Below are 14,805 nucleotides of genomic sequence, written 5' to 3' on the forward strand. Positions count from 1 at the left end.
TGCTTGAACCCGGGAGACAGAGGTTGCAGTGAGCCAAGATCATGCCACTGCACTCCAGCCTGGACCACAAAGTGAGACTCTGTCTCAAAAAAAAAAAAAGTGTGGCACTTTCCCCTTGGCACTCTCTCTCCTGCCACCATGTAAGACATGCCTTGCTTCCCTTTTGCCTTCTGCCTTCTGCCATGATTGTAGGTTTCCTGAGGCCTCCCCAGCCATGCAGACTGTGAGTCGATTAAACCTCTTTATAAATTATCCAGTCTCTGGTAATTCTCCATAGCACTGTGAAAATGGACTAATACATACAGAAGGTAGGTCCTTCTGCTGTCTGTGCTGCTCACTACCATGTACCCAGTGCCTAGCATGGGGCCTGGACCACAGGTGCTTGGTAGCTGTAGGATGAATGGCGGATCTCCACTTTACAGATCAGTGAACTGAGGTTCAGGGACATTCACGATTCACTGACAGTCTAAGGTCCTACTCACCTAGTAAGTAAAGAAGCTAGGATATGAGCCCAGCTGAGTCTGTCTGACCTCAAAGTCCATACCATACCCTTTCCTTTTCACCCCACTGACTCCCAAGGATTTTTTTTTTTAGATGATCTTTCAAGCGATCCTCCTGTCTCAGCCTCCACAGGCACATGCCATCATGCTTGGCTAATTAAAATATTTTTTTTAAGAGATAGGGTCTCACTATGTTGCCCAGGCTGGTCTCTTGGCCTGAGGCAATCCTCCTGCCTCTGCTTCCCAAAGTGCTGGGATTACAGGCATGAGCCCCCTTGGCTGGCCCACAGTCCATTTTATTATTTATTTATTTATTTTGAGACAGTGTCTCACTCTGTTGCCCAGGCTGGAGTGCAGTGGCACAATCTAAGCTCATTGCAACCTCCACCTCCCAGGTTCAAGCAATTCTTCTGCCTCAGTCTCCAGAGTAGCTGGGACTACAGGCAACTGTCACCACACTGGGCTAATATATACACATATTTTGTATTTTTGGTAGAGATGGGGTTTCACCATGTTGCCCAGGCTGGTCTCCAACTCCTGACCTCAAGTGATCCACCCACTTTGGCCTCCCAAAATGCTGGGATTACAGGCATGAGCTACCTTGCCTGGCCTACAGTCCATCTTAGAACACTTGTGTTATCCCCAAACAAAACCCCATTCCATTTAGCTATCACTCCTCAGCCCCTCTGGCTTTCCTAATTTTTTCTCCTCTTTTCCCTCTCCTCCTCTCCCCTCCCCTCCCCTCCCTTCCTTTCCCTTTCTCTTTCCCTTTCTTTCTCTTTCTTTCTTTTTCTTTTTTTTGAGATGGAGTCTCGCTCTGTCACCCACGCTGGAGTGCAATGGCATGATCTCGGCTCACAGCAACCTCCACCTCCTTGTTCAAGCAATTCCCCTGCCTCACCCTCCTGAAGTCACATGCCACCATGCCTGGCTAATTTTTTGTGTTTTTAGTAGGGATGGGGTTTCACCGTGTTAGCCAGGATGGTCTCAATCTCCTGACTTCGTAATCTGCCTGCCTGGGACTCCCAAAGTGCTGGGGTTACAGGTGTGAGCCACCACACCCAGCCCTGATCTGCTAAAATCTTATGCGGCCTCCCTACTTCCACTCAGACCCCGCTCCTGCCGTTCTCCCCATAGAGCCGTCTGTCAAACATGCACATGGGATTCTGCTGCTCTCCTCCTCCCCAGGGGCCTCCCATCACATTCAGAATAAAAGCCAAATTCTTTCCTGGCCTTTTGGAGTGGGCAGAACTTCACTGCATGGGACTCTGGTATATTTTAGGATTTTTTGCTTCCTGGGCCTCCACCCAGTAAATGTCAATACTGTTCATAGTCACTGTGACAACCACACACATCCCACACATTGCCAAATTCCCCTGGAGGCCCTTAGTGTTTCCCCTGATTGAGAAGCATTGCGTGCTACCTCACCGTGTTGTCATTCACCCAACTATATTCGCCAAACACTTTTCTCTTTGAGACAGGGTCTCACTCTGTAGCCCAGGCTGGAGTGCAGTGGCACGATCTTGGCTCACTGCAGCCTCTGACTCCTGGGTTCAAGCGATTCTCATGCCTCAGCCTCCCAAGTAGCTGGGTCCACAAGAGTGCGCCACCACACCTGGCTAATTTTTGTATTTTTAGTAGAGACAGGGTTTTGCCATGTTGGCCGGACCTGTCTCAAACTCTTGACCTCAAGAGATCCACCTGCCTCAGCCTCCCAAAGTGCTGGGACTACAGGCATGACCCACCGCGCCTGGCCTAGAAAGCCCTTTTTATTTGTTGATGGATCGTCTGTCTTTTCCATGAGAATGCCAGCTCCAAGAGGACAGGGAGTTGGCCTTGTTTATTGCAGTATCCCCAGTGCCTAGAACAGTGCCTGGCCCAGGGTAGGTATGAATGGGTGAGTGAACAAATGAGTGAATGACATCATTCTACAGAAGTGAGCCACGTGAGGATCTGGAGGGAGAGCATTTCAGGTAAGCGGATGTGCAAATGTCCTGCTGCAGGAATCAGCTTGGGCATGTTTGAGGACTAGGCAGCCAAAAGGAAGAGTGGATTTGGGGAAGAGATGATGGGTTCAGTCTTGAAAATTTTTAAGTTGTATCTGAGGTGCCATGTATCTGCCAGGATCTGGGAAGAAAAGAAAGTCCCCTCACAAGGGTTGAACTGAAGAGAATTTTAAAAAGGGACTGTTTATGGAAGTAAGTAGGGTTCAGGGGCGCAGCGTGGGAGGGTGAAACAGCAGGGACCTGCATCGGGAGGAAACTCATTGGCACCTGCATTAGCAGGGGTGCTTTCCGGGTGCTCTCCTTCCGGGGCTCTAGGGGAGAATCTGCTGTCTTGCCTTTTCCAGCTTCTTGAGGCCCCCCACATTTCTTAGCTTGTGACGCCTTCATCCATCTTCAAAGCCGGCGATGGCCAGTCAAGCCTTTGTCACGTTGCATTTCTCATTCTGGACATTCTTGCCTCCTCTCCCAATTATTAACACCCTGATGTATCAGGCCCAGCAGATAATCCAGAACAATCGCCCCATCTCCAGATCCTTGACTTAATCCCATCCACAAAGTTCCTTTGTAAAGTAACATATTCACAGGTTCCAGGGATGAGGATGTGGACATCTTTGGGGGCCCATTGTTTGGCTTATCACAGTACCCTTAGGCATTAAGGATACATGGATGGTAGGCCAGTGACCTTGGCTCACGCCTGTAATCCCAGTACTTTGGGAGGCCAAGGTGGGAGGATTACCTGAGGTCAGGAGTTTGAGATCAGCCTGACCAACATGGTGTAACCCCATCTCTACTAAAAATACAGAAATTAGCCGGGCGTGGTGGCACACACCTGTAATCCCAGCTACTTGAGAGGTTGAGGCAGGAGAATCACTTGAACCTGGGAGTTGGAGATTGCAGTGAGCAGAGATTGCGCCACTGCACTCCGGTCTGGATGATAGAGTGAGATTATGTGGAAAAAAAAAAAAAAAAGGATGTAGGGATGGAGGAACAGTGTTCCGGAATCTGGAAAGACCTGGAGCCATGGAGAAGGACTCCCCTTCCAGAGCTGCAGCCCCAGAAGGGCTGAGCAGGAAGGGCCAAATGCACTGACCGCTCTCTCCTGCCTCCCTTTGATCTCCATGGCTGCCTCTCAGGTCCCAGCTCATCTGCAGGCCAGGTGCCAAGCTGTGCAGGTGCTGGGGACTGCAGGGCTTAGCCTCCCTGGCCCAGAGTGGGCAGAGAATGGATCTGGGTGGAGATGGAAGGCAAATACAGAGTAACACTGAAGGTGTGGCCTGTGCGCCAGCAGCCTCAGCCTGGCCTGGAACTGTTGGAAATGCAGAGTCTCGGGCCCCACCTAAGCCCCACTGGATCAGAATCTGCATTTTATCAACAAGATCTCCAGGGGATTCACAGGTGCATTTGCAGTTTGAGAAAAGCTGCACTGGAGGATTACTGATTTATTCTTAGAGACAGGATCTCGCTCTGTCTCCCGGGCTGGAGTGCAGTGGTGTGATCATAGCTCACTATAGCCCTAAACTCCTGGGCTCAGGCGATCCCCTGCTTCAGCCCCCTGAGTAGCTGGGACCACAAGTGTGCATCGTCACACCCAGTTAATTAAAATTTTTTTTTTTTCTGTAGAAACATGATCTCACTATGTGGCTCAGGCTGGTCTTGAACTCATGGGCCCAAGCGATCCTCTCATTTTGGACTCCCAAAGTGCTAGGATTACAGGTATGAGCCACCATGCTCTGTGGCACTGCAGGATTTCTCTGTGGAGATAAAGGCTGTTGGAAATTATGCCCATGCTTGGGTCAGTTTATCTCTCAAGAATCTTTTGATATCGCAAGAGAAGCCACGAAGTCTCAGCCACTTACTCCATGTAAGAAGAAATCCAAAGACTAGATTTCAAAGAACAAGACAAGCATTATCACAAAATGTCTTGAAAATAGCTTCAGATATTCTTAGACATCACGCCTACCGAAACTAAATTTGTGAAACCCTAAGCATATGTTACATCCATCTAACCATAGGAAGAGAAGAGAAAAAAATGTAAAGGAAGCAAACTCTAAAATTAAAATCTGTTCAGGAGGTGACAGATGTCTGGGTCTTGACGGATTTCTAGACTTGTAAAAAGTAGTTTTTTTTCATCTTCATTCATCCATGTTTGATTGTTGCTTTCTCATGACTATTATTTTTTTTCTCATAGGAAAATCAATTTCGTTCTTTCTAAAGGCTTGATTCTCCCAAGTGCTGCTTCGTATGAAGGCTTTAGAAAATGTCTAACAATGGTTTGAATGATAGATGGAAAAAATTCCAGTGCCTCAGCTACACAAATTACTCTCTAGCGATGTCCTATTGTGCATTGATTTATTGTGTTTAATACCTTTCCACATTTGAAAATGCACAAAAACTCTTATTTGGGACCACCTAATTCCTATCTTTAGAGTTAACAATCAACCATCAGGTTTCTGCTTAGGGTAAGTGAAAACAGGCGTTTTGGTTGAGGATGTTAAATACGTCTGCATTTCAGGCTGCAGGTGCAGATGGAGCATTCTGTTCTAGGCATGTTGATTTAGGAAGAAAAGCAGAGTTTTGGAACTTTACAGCCAGGTTGCATTCCTGGCTTTGCCATTTACTAGCTGTGTGACCTTGGACTTGTCAGAGAAGGCCTTCTGTCCCCCCATCCCCTTTAGAAAAATGGAGCGACTTTGCCTACTTTGTTGGGAAGGGTTGTTGAGAAGTCTAATGTTAATGGATGGCCTGGCACGTGGTGGGTGCTTATAAACAGCTGTGTTCTTCCCATAGGGCCAGGGAACGTCTTTCAGGCCTTTGACGTAGCCTGTTTCTGGGTTGTATCAGTTTACCAGTTAATGCATAGCAGGGAGAATCAGTGCACAATATTCACAGATTGCATTAGGGTTTAGATAGCTCTTCCAATAGGTAATTGTTAAGCAAAAACCTTTTACTTTTATTACAGTCTATTATTAGTATTGGAAATCCTCAGTTAGACTTTCCCCCTGGTATGGAATGAAAATTCAAACACACACAGGAGATGCAAACATGTTTTTATTTGCTAATGGCTTTTAATCTTGGGAACAGAGAGAGGTTGATCATCACCTCTGCCTTGGATAATTGGGGAATGCTTCCATTTTGGAGAGGGTGATTTTAAAGAGTTGAGAGTGGGGAAGGCCAAGAGTCAAGAGCTGGTTATGGGTCATGCCTGTGTGATTTTGGTGAGTAACTTAAGCTCCCAGAGCCTCAGTTTCCTCACTGAAGGATGGAGCTGACAATTGTACTGTTGTACTGGATCGAGCATAGAAAGTTAACACTAAGACAAAAGTATGCTACATTGCAGGGTTTTTATTGCTGGCGGCCGCGGAGGACTCGCTTCTCTTTAACCCGTGGCCCTGAAAGGAGGTTGTTAAGACCTTTTATGTCTGTGAACCACCTCGGGGGTGAGGGTGAGGGGTGGGGGTGGGGGTGAGGGGCTTCAGATATTCCGAGGGCCAGTGGACTTTGGATATTCCGTAAATCACCTCCTGGGTGGAGATGAGGGTGAGGGGCTTCGGACATTCCCAGGGCCAGGGGACTCTGAACATTCTTATTGTTACTTAAGTGGTTTACAGAAGTTAAGATGAGCGTTAGTTTACACATTGTCTGGGTAGGGTGGAAATTACAGACCTTAGTTACTTATTACAAATCGCAGGGGACAAGCTGGCGTCGGTTTGGACGGCTTGCCTGTCACATTAGGGTTACAGAGAGCAGTTTCAACGGAAAAGCCGAGGCATGGTTGAGGTGTGCAGTTTACAGGGAGATTACCGTGTCACATTCTCCCCTTGTTTTATTTACAGGAATTAAATTATTGATTTCTTTAACAGATTAGTATTGTTTGTTTGTTTTAAGGGCTCCTATTGAGACTTTAATATTATTGATTTTACGGAGTCTACCCTAGATTTCATGAACCTGAGCAGTTGGTTTAGGAGGCAGGGGCCGAACATGAGTCCCAGTAGGAGTATGGCCAGAGGTCCCACCAGGCCTGTAAGGAGGGAAGTGCGCCAAGGGGACCAGAAAAACATTTTTTGATACTAACTTTTTGAAGCCTCATGAAGTTGTTTTCTGGTTTTGAGATTTTGTTTGACCAGGGAGAGGCTTTTGTGGATGAGGCCTGACTTATTAGCATAGAAGCAACATTGTTTATTAAGGACAGCACATTAACCCCCTTGTTTTAAGAATAGCAAATTTGGTCCTTGCCTAGTTGGGAGGACTATTTTAGCCAAAGACTTAACCTGATTAGTGAGTTGGGAAATGGAGTTTTTTAAGTGGCTTAAATTAGTATTTATGTGCTGAGAGGGAGTTTTAAAATTTTGGTCCCCAGTTATAAGAGCTGATATTTTAACTGCGGTGGAGCCAGCAATACTTAATTTAACTAGTAGAGGGTTGATGATAGGGACTTGCTTTTATTGGGCAGTAATAGTATCTGATGGCGCCAGGAGGTTAAGTTTCTGCTGGCCATTATACATGTTGACTCTGGGGAGGATGTGTACCGGGGTGCACAGTATGGGAGCGGAGCTGCTGAACTGGTATGTGAAAATGCAGTTGGTGAGGCCAAAAGTGCAGGCTAACCAAGTGGAATCTGGTGCCCGATAGTAAAGGTTTGTACCATTAAAGGTTACATTGTGGGAGATGTTACAATAGAGCCATAGGGAGAACCTGCAAGGGTGTAATTTGGGGAGTGGTAGCAGTGCCCAGACCCTTCTCTGTCTCTCAGGGTTACATGGAGTGTGGATTGGGAGCATGAAGAAATGGACAGGTTGGCAGGTAATTGGGAAGCTAACCCTGTATAAACGGTGGTTGAGGGTTTAGACAGCCAACAGTTATTTTAAAAATCTGTGTTAGATTTGTTGAGGAGGCGGTGGGCTGAGGACAACAAGGTTAACAGGGTTGTGTCCTCTTCGAGCCGAGTTGGGGTTGTAGGGGAAGGTAGTTGGGGGGGTATTGATTATCTGGATGAGGGGGCTTTGTATTTTTAGGGGGGCCTCTTGTTGTTGTATGATCTGGGCAATGGGTTTTATAGGGCGGTTGGGTTTGGGTGGGGTTTTACGCTGGATGGTAAAGATGTTTCCCATGTCTTATTTATGCATATATACTTTGAGACCTTAGGTTGCCCCGTTGTTCATTTACCATCTGGGGTAGTTATAGTTATCTTGAGTGGGTTACAAGACCCGGCGTAGCATGGGGATGGGGGAGAGTCTCGGTCAAAAGAGATGAAGGAGTCTATGTTTTTGGTGTACCCTGATATAGTGGAGATAGTTATATAACTTTAATGGGGGCAAAAGAATTTAAGTCTCTGAAGTTTTACTTTCTTTGTGGGGTGGATCCTGGGCACAGCTATAATCCGTAAGTTTGAAGTTGTTGCTCTACACTTGCACTGCCACACCCGGCTATAATATTTTTTTGTCCTGGGATTTACGTTTGGGGTTAGGAACGGGCCCAGGAGGGCACAGAGGTTTAGGGAAAAGGTAATGGGGGTTTTTGGAATGTACTTCAGGGTTAGCTTGACTAGGGTGGATTCTTTCCCGGTTAAGGAACTAACATTTTCCAGTGGAGCCCTCGGTGAGGACCCATTGATAGTAGGTAGGTTCTAAGCGGGGTTTGCTATAGGGATTTACAGCATGGATTAGGGTGGCGAGGGTGGTGATTGAGAAGAGCACGCAAGTCTTAGCTTTAGTGAGTCGGGGGATGAGTGTTTGACGCTCCATTGTCCTTCCGGTGGGGCAGTTTTAACTTGGGTGTGATGAATCCAGGCTGTTAGTCCGTCCACCTTGAGTGTGGTGGGTGTGACTTGGATAGCCGTGTAGGGTCCCTTCCAACGGGGGGTGAGGCCAGAGGTGGCGAATTTTTTAACAAGAACAGAGCCTCTGGGCTGGAAGGGGTGTGTCAGCTGGTCTGTTTAATGGGATGGGATGGGTGTTTTTAATGAGCTGGTGTTTCTGGGATTGAACAGACTGGAGCGCCTGTAAGGACTTAAGGAGTGTATAGTTATGGACTTCAGCATGCACGGTATCCGCAAGTCTGGGGAGTAAGGGAGGGGGCCTGCCGAACATGAGTTCAAAAGTGGGGAAGCTTTTCTGATAGGGTGTGCATCGCACACGAAGGAGGACAAAGGAAGCAGGCTGACCCAGTTTTCACCGGTCTCTAAGATAAACTTTGTCAGGGTTTTTTAGGGTCCAGTTTATTCGTTTGACTTGCCCTGAACTCTGGAGACGATAGGCATAGTGTAATTTCCAGGATATACCCAGGGCCTTGGCTAGGCCCTGAGAAATTTGTGCAGTAAAGGCGGGCCCATTGTCTGACCCCAGCGTTAGAGGGAGGCTGAACCAAGAAACAAGGTCCTCTAATAGTTTTTTTGTGACCACCCAAGCAGTCTCGGACCTAGTGGGGAAGGCCTCGACCCATCCAGAGAACGTATTTATAAACACTAGGAGATACGTATTTATAGCCATTTGCTGGGGGTTTTATTTTAGTGAAATTTACTTTCCATTGCTTCCCAGGGCTAGTCCCTTTGAGTTTTACTCTTACCTGGCTAGACCTGTTCCCTCCTGGATTTACTCGGCCACATACATTACACTGAGTAGTAATTTTTTTGATAAGTTCATGTAAGTGGGGAATGCAGTATTTGGCTTTCAGCAGCTCGGTTAGTTTGGTCTGTCCTAAGTGAGTGGCCTGGTGTGTGTTCTTAACTAGGGCCTGTTTTAGAGCCTCGGGGACTACAATTTTTGTGTCCGGTAGATTTGACTATCCTGTGGAATCTTGTGTGTCCCCTTGTTCTTTAGCAAAGTTTTCTTCATCAGGTGAGTACGTAGGGGTGGGGGCAGGGTTGGGGCTGGCAGAATTCTAAGAAGAGTCAGAGGTTTTACTGGTCCCAAGGCTGCTTGTCTGGCTTGTAGATCAGCCGCCCATTTCCCCTCGCCTCTGGTGAATTTCCCTTCTCGTGTCCTTTGCAGTGTATTAATGCCACTGCTTTGGGCTTTTATATAGCCTTTAATAGGGCTAGGAGTTCTTCTTTATTTTGATGGTTTTTCCCTCTGAGGTAAGTGGTCCTCTTTCTTTATGAATGGCTCCATGTGCATGGGCCGTAGCAAAGGCATACTGGCCATCTGTGTAGATGTTGACAGTTTTTCCCTCCACCCAGTCTAAGGCCTTTGTCAGAGCTATGAGCTCTGCCTTTTGGGCTGAGGTTCCATGTGGAAGAGCCTGGGCCCAGACAACCCGCTCTAGGGTGACTATGGCTGCTCTGGCATACCTGACTCCGTTGACCATGAAACTGCTGCCATCCGTATGCAGTACCTCCCCTGGGTTCTGTGGGAGACGTCGGTGAGGTCTGGTCGAGCAGCGTGGAGGACGTCCATGTCTGTTGGCAGTCGTGTGTGGGCTCCTCTGGCTCGCTGTCCAGTAGTAGCCTGGTGAGATTTAAAATTGCAGCCTTTAAAAACTTTATGCGGGGCTGGTCCAAAAGCAAGGCCTGTTATTGAACTACGCGGGCATTTGACATCCATTTTCCCGGAGCTCCATGGAGTAGCGACTCCACCGTGTGGGGTGCCACTAAATTTAACTCCTGCCCAAGGTTAGTCTGTCCGCCTCCTTGACTAACAGGGCTGTAGCTGCCACCAACCTCAGACAAGCTGGTCACCCAGAGGCTACGGGATTAAGTTTTTTTGAAAGGTAGGCAACTGGCTGGGACCATGGTTCCAATGTCTGGGTGACCACCCCCTTAGCGACTCCCTGTTTTTCATGCACAAACAACTGGAAGGGTTTAGAGATGTCTGGCAAGGCCAAGGCTGGGGCCGTAGTCAGGGCAGCCTTGAGCTTGTCAAAAGCCTGTTGCTCTATCTCTGCCCATGTCAAGGGCTGATTTCCTCCAGTGCAGGCATACGGGGCTTGGCTATTTTGGCAAAGTTAAAAATCCATAGCCTGCAGTACTTTACCACCCCAAGGAATTCTTGAACTTGGCATTTCATGGTGGGGGTGGGTATTTGCAGCACTGCTTGGACTCGGCTGGGTGCCAGTGCCCGGTTGCCCTTCTTTATGATATAGTCCAGGTAAGTAACTTTCGGTTGGCAGAGTTGGGCCTTTTTAGCTGAGACCCAGTAACCCAAAGTCTGTAGGGTTTTTAATAATGACTGGGTGGTTTTTTTACAGGTCTCTTGGGTTTTTGTAGCCAAGAGTAAGTTATCCACGTATGGGAGTAGGGTGCCCTCAGGGAACTTAGCTTGGGAGGCAGAAAGATCTTGGCTAAGTGCCTTATTTAACAGAGTAGGGGAGCTTTTGAACCCCTGAGGCAGTCTTGTTCAAGTGAGTTGGCCCGAGACCCCAGTATCGGGGTTAGTTTATTTAAAAGCAAATATGGGCTGGCTAACAGGGGCCAGTGGGATGCAAAAGAATGCATTCTTGAGATTTAAGACAGTGTGATGGTGGTGTTCTGGATCTAAGAGACTTAGGAGGGTGTATGGACTTGGAACTGTAGGGTGGACAATTTTCACTTGTTTGTTTACCTCCCTTAAGTCCTGTACAGGCCGATAGTTCTTTGTGCCTGGTTTTAAGACAGGGAGCAAGGGGGTATTCCAGGGGGACTTACAAGTAGTAAGGATTCTTCTTTTTAGGAGTCTGGTTATATGTGGAGCAATTTTCCGTCCGGCTTCCTGGCACATGGGATATTGTTGTATCTGGACCGGGGTTGCTGTTGCCAATAGCTGGACCACAACTGGGGTATGGGGACTTGCTAAGCCTGGGGAATTTGTCTCGGCCCACCCGCTGGGTACATTTTCTTGGAATTGGCGGAGGAGGTTTGATGTTGGAGGTTGATCTGCCCCTGAGGATAAAGCTTCCTGCAAGAGACAGTCGTCTGACAGAGCACAGGTGATGAGGATTTGCTGAGGTGGCCCTGATGCCAAGGGAGGAGGAATTGAGAGGCAAGCTTGACTCTCACCGGAAGAAATATTTGCTTGAAGTTTGTGGCGTAAGTCCCGTCCTAGGAGTGGGTACGGACACTCTGGAATGACTAAAAAGGAGTGGGTGATGGTGCTGTTCTCCAGATCAACGAATCGGTTGGTGGTTCAAGGGCTTGTTGTGGTTTTTCCTGTGGCCCCCTGAATAATTGTTTTTCTACTGGATAGTGGTCCTAGAGGCTGAGTAAGGACTGAGTGGGCTGCCCTGGTGTTGACTAGGAAGCTGACAGGTGTGCCTCCAATTTTTAAAGTGACCCTGGGCTCCTGGGGGCTTAATAAATAAGAGCCCCGGCCCTGTTAATCCTGGCTTTTTAAATTGAGAATGGCCCTTGGTAGCTTTCCCTGAGCTGTTTCTCGCCTTCTCCTCTCTGGGCACTTATTTTTCCAGTGGCCTTCCTGTTGGCAGTACGTGCACTGGTGGCATCCTAGCCTGGGCCGGGGACCCGGGGAGCTCCCCTGGGGGGTTCCCTGTCCCTGTGGGATAACTCAGGCTTCCTGAAGAGCTGCTATTACTGCTTTAGTAACTCTTTTACTTTGTTTGGCTTTTGAAGTGTCCCTATTGTTAAAAACTTTTTGGGCAATTTCCAGCAATTGGGTTAAATTTATTCTTTGGAATCCCTTTAACTTCTGTAACTTTTTTTAAATATCTGCGGCTGACTGGGAAATGAAAGCCAGATTGATGGCCTGCTGATTTTCTGGAGCTTCAGGGTCAATAGGAGTGTAGGTGTGATAAGCGTCTTGTAGACGCTCAAGAAAGGCAGCTGGCGACTCCTGCGGGCCCTGAGTTACAGTTCCTACCTTGGAGAGGTTAGTGGGCTTGCGGGCCGCTCCCCTAACGCCTTCTGGTAGGTACCAGTGAAAATCGTTTAGAGCCTGTAGACCCGCCGAGGTGTTTGGATCCCACTGGGGTTGGGTGGAAGGGAAAGTTTTATTAATTTGCTCCTGGTGGTCCTCCACCGAGCCTCCCCCATTCCAATGATGGCCTTATGGGCCTCCTGTCTAATTCTGCCCCTTTCTCCTGCAGTAAATAGTACTAGCAGTAATTGTTGACAATCATCCCAGGTGGGGTGGTAAGTTTGTAAGACAGAGTCTAGGAGCCCTGTGAGTTTCTGGGGCCTTTTAGAAAACAGAGAGTGTTGAGCCTTCCAATTGCATAAATCACTAGAGGAGAAGGAGATGTGGATGAAGAAGGGGTGGCCCCGGCTACCTGCTTCCATTGGGGGTACCTCCTGGAGGGGTAATACCCTGGGTGGGCATGGAACCCTACTACGCGTGTGGAGTGGGGACAAGGTCTGGCTACCAGTGCGGTTTGGAGAGGGATGCTGAGACCCCTGTCCAGAGGGTCTAAAGTAAGGCGTAGGTAATTTTAGATTCTTTTCTGGGGTTGGGAGAATGGCCCGTTCTGCAGGGGTCTTCTTTGGGCTGGCTAATATGACCTGAAGTCCAGCCTGTTTTATGCAATGCTTCAGCCATGGGGGGTGGGGGAGGTTGTTGGATTAAACCATTGGTTGATGTATGGAAACTGGTCAGGATATCCAGGAGTTTTTGAGACTATTTTCTATACAGCCTGGGTAATTTTTGGGTCATAGGTTCCACTATCTAGCCACCTAACTTCAAAAGACGGCCATTATAGTTCACATAGAAAGTGGAGTTTCCTAGGGGTTAATTTTACCCCATATTGGCCTGAGAACCCAGCCTTTTGGCTGTCATGCAGGGGGTACAAGGCCAGGAGCTAGATGACCCCATTTTTTTTTTTTTTTAGCTTTTGAATTTTCCCCAAAATTTAAGACTGGCTTTACTGAGGATTTGAACCAACAACCTTGCAGTTGCAAGCCCTATACCTCAACTACTGTGCCAACAGGCCACTCATCTTAAACATACGCAGAAAGCTTTCTTAAGCCGTATTTTGGATGCAAATACTGTACCCTGAGGTGGTGTGGCCTGCCTGAAAGCAGGTGTTTGTGTGTGGGGGGGGGAGTGGGGAGGAGATGGGGGGGTGGGGGGAGACGGGCGGTGGCGGGGAGGGCTGGTGGCCAGCAGAAAAAAAAATGCTTTTTGTGTCAGTTTAAAGCAGAGCTCGCAGCCGCTGGGCTGGCTATGAATTCCCCGCCCCTGCGGCTTTTGGTTGCCTCGACACAGGGACCCTAAAAAGCATTAAATCCCTCTCTCCCTCTCTCTCTCTCTTTTTGCTCTCTCGCTCTCTTTTTGCCTCTCCTCTCTGTCTCTTTCTCTCTCTACTTTCTCTGTCTCTCCCTCCTCTCCCCTCTTTCTCCGCTCTTCTCTGTCTACTTTCTCTCTCTTTCTCTTTTCTGTCTCCTCTCTCTCCTCTTCCCTTCTACTTTCTTGTTCTCTCTCTCTCTCTCTCTCTCTCTGTCTCTGACTCCTCTCTCTTTTTTGGGTCTTTCTTTCCCGATAGTAACTCGGGTTTTGTGGTTTTTATAGTATTTTTCATTTTGGCAGGCATTATACTTGTGTTTTGCCCTTTCCAGCGCCAGTTTTAAAAGTGCCTTTACAGCTAAATTTTGTAGGGAAAGTACAATTAATTTGATGGGTCTGTCTTTTGTACGGGCCAGGGGAACAGGTGGGAGGGGTCAAGGGTGAGGATAGAATTTTCTTAAGAAGCCGTAGAGGGGCTCGTAATAGGCCTTGTATAGGCTTAGTGCCGCTCGGGCGTGGTCTTCTCTTAAATGACACCTGACGTCCAGTGGCCTTGGGAATGTTGGAGAATGGCAAAACAAATGAACTAGGAGGTCCACAGGGTGTGAATTTTGAATCCACCAGAGCGTACAGAGTTGACAAGAGATCTGCCAGTCTGTTCTTATTAAGCTGTGACACCCGCCTCCCAGCAGTCAGCGTGGTGCCAAAAACTGAATAGGGGTGGGCTTCAGAGCACTGGCCGTAACAACACTTAATATTTTTTTTGACAGAACAGACAATTATTTTGTTTTCACCCTAAATGGCTATGAAGAGTTGGTACCTTTTTGTTTAGAAGTTGATTTCTCAGGACAGAGAAAAAATTACACCTGAGACGCTGTGGGCAGAATTTTCTTTGGGACATCAGCTGTTGAAGGGAAACAAAAATTATACCCAACATGGGCAGAAATACTCCTGTCCTGGGGCGGGTGGCTGAGAGAACTTACAGGCCACAATGATGATAATAAGAAAGAAAACAGAAAGAGACAGGGCTAAAGCTATCTGCCACATGGCAGAGTCAGAAGAAGTGAGGCCTCAATAGTAGAAGAATAGGAGTAGGAAGGAGAACAGAGTTACTTCTAGGGGCATGGATTCAGTAAAAGTCCCCTGCAGCCAGTG

The 14,805-nt window shown here is 47.8% G+C and overlaps 1 long non-coding RNA gene across 1 annotated transcript; it reads left to right on the top strand.

The window, feature by feature from the left end:
- The first annotated feature begins 1,035 nt into the window (after positions 1–1,035).
- LOC116524821 lies at positions 1,036–13,418 on the top strand. Its single transcript, XR_004257498.1, has 3 exons — positions 1,036–1,047; positions 2,700–2,702; positions 11,984–13,418. It is a non-coding gene; the product is annotated as an uncharacterized LOC116524821 (long non-coding RNA).
- Positions 13,419–14,805: the final 1,387 nt, after the last annotated feature.

The sequence above is a fragment of the Sapajus apella genome, unplaced genomic scaffold (genome assembly GCF_009761245.1).
Source record: "Sapajus apella isolate SASKATOON/1434 unplaced genomic scaffold, GSC_monkey_1.0 scaffold2, whole genome shotgun sequence".
Taxonomy (NCBI): Eukaryota; Metazoa; Chordata; class Mammalia; order Primates; family Cebidae; genus Sapajus; species Sapajus apella.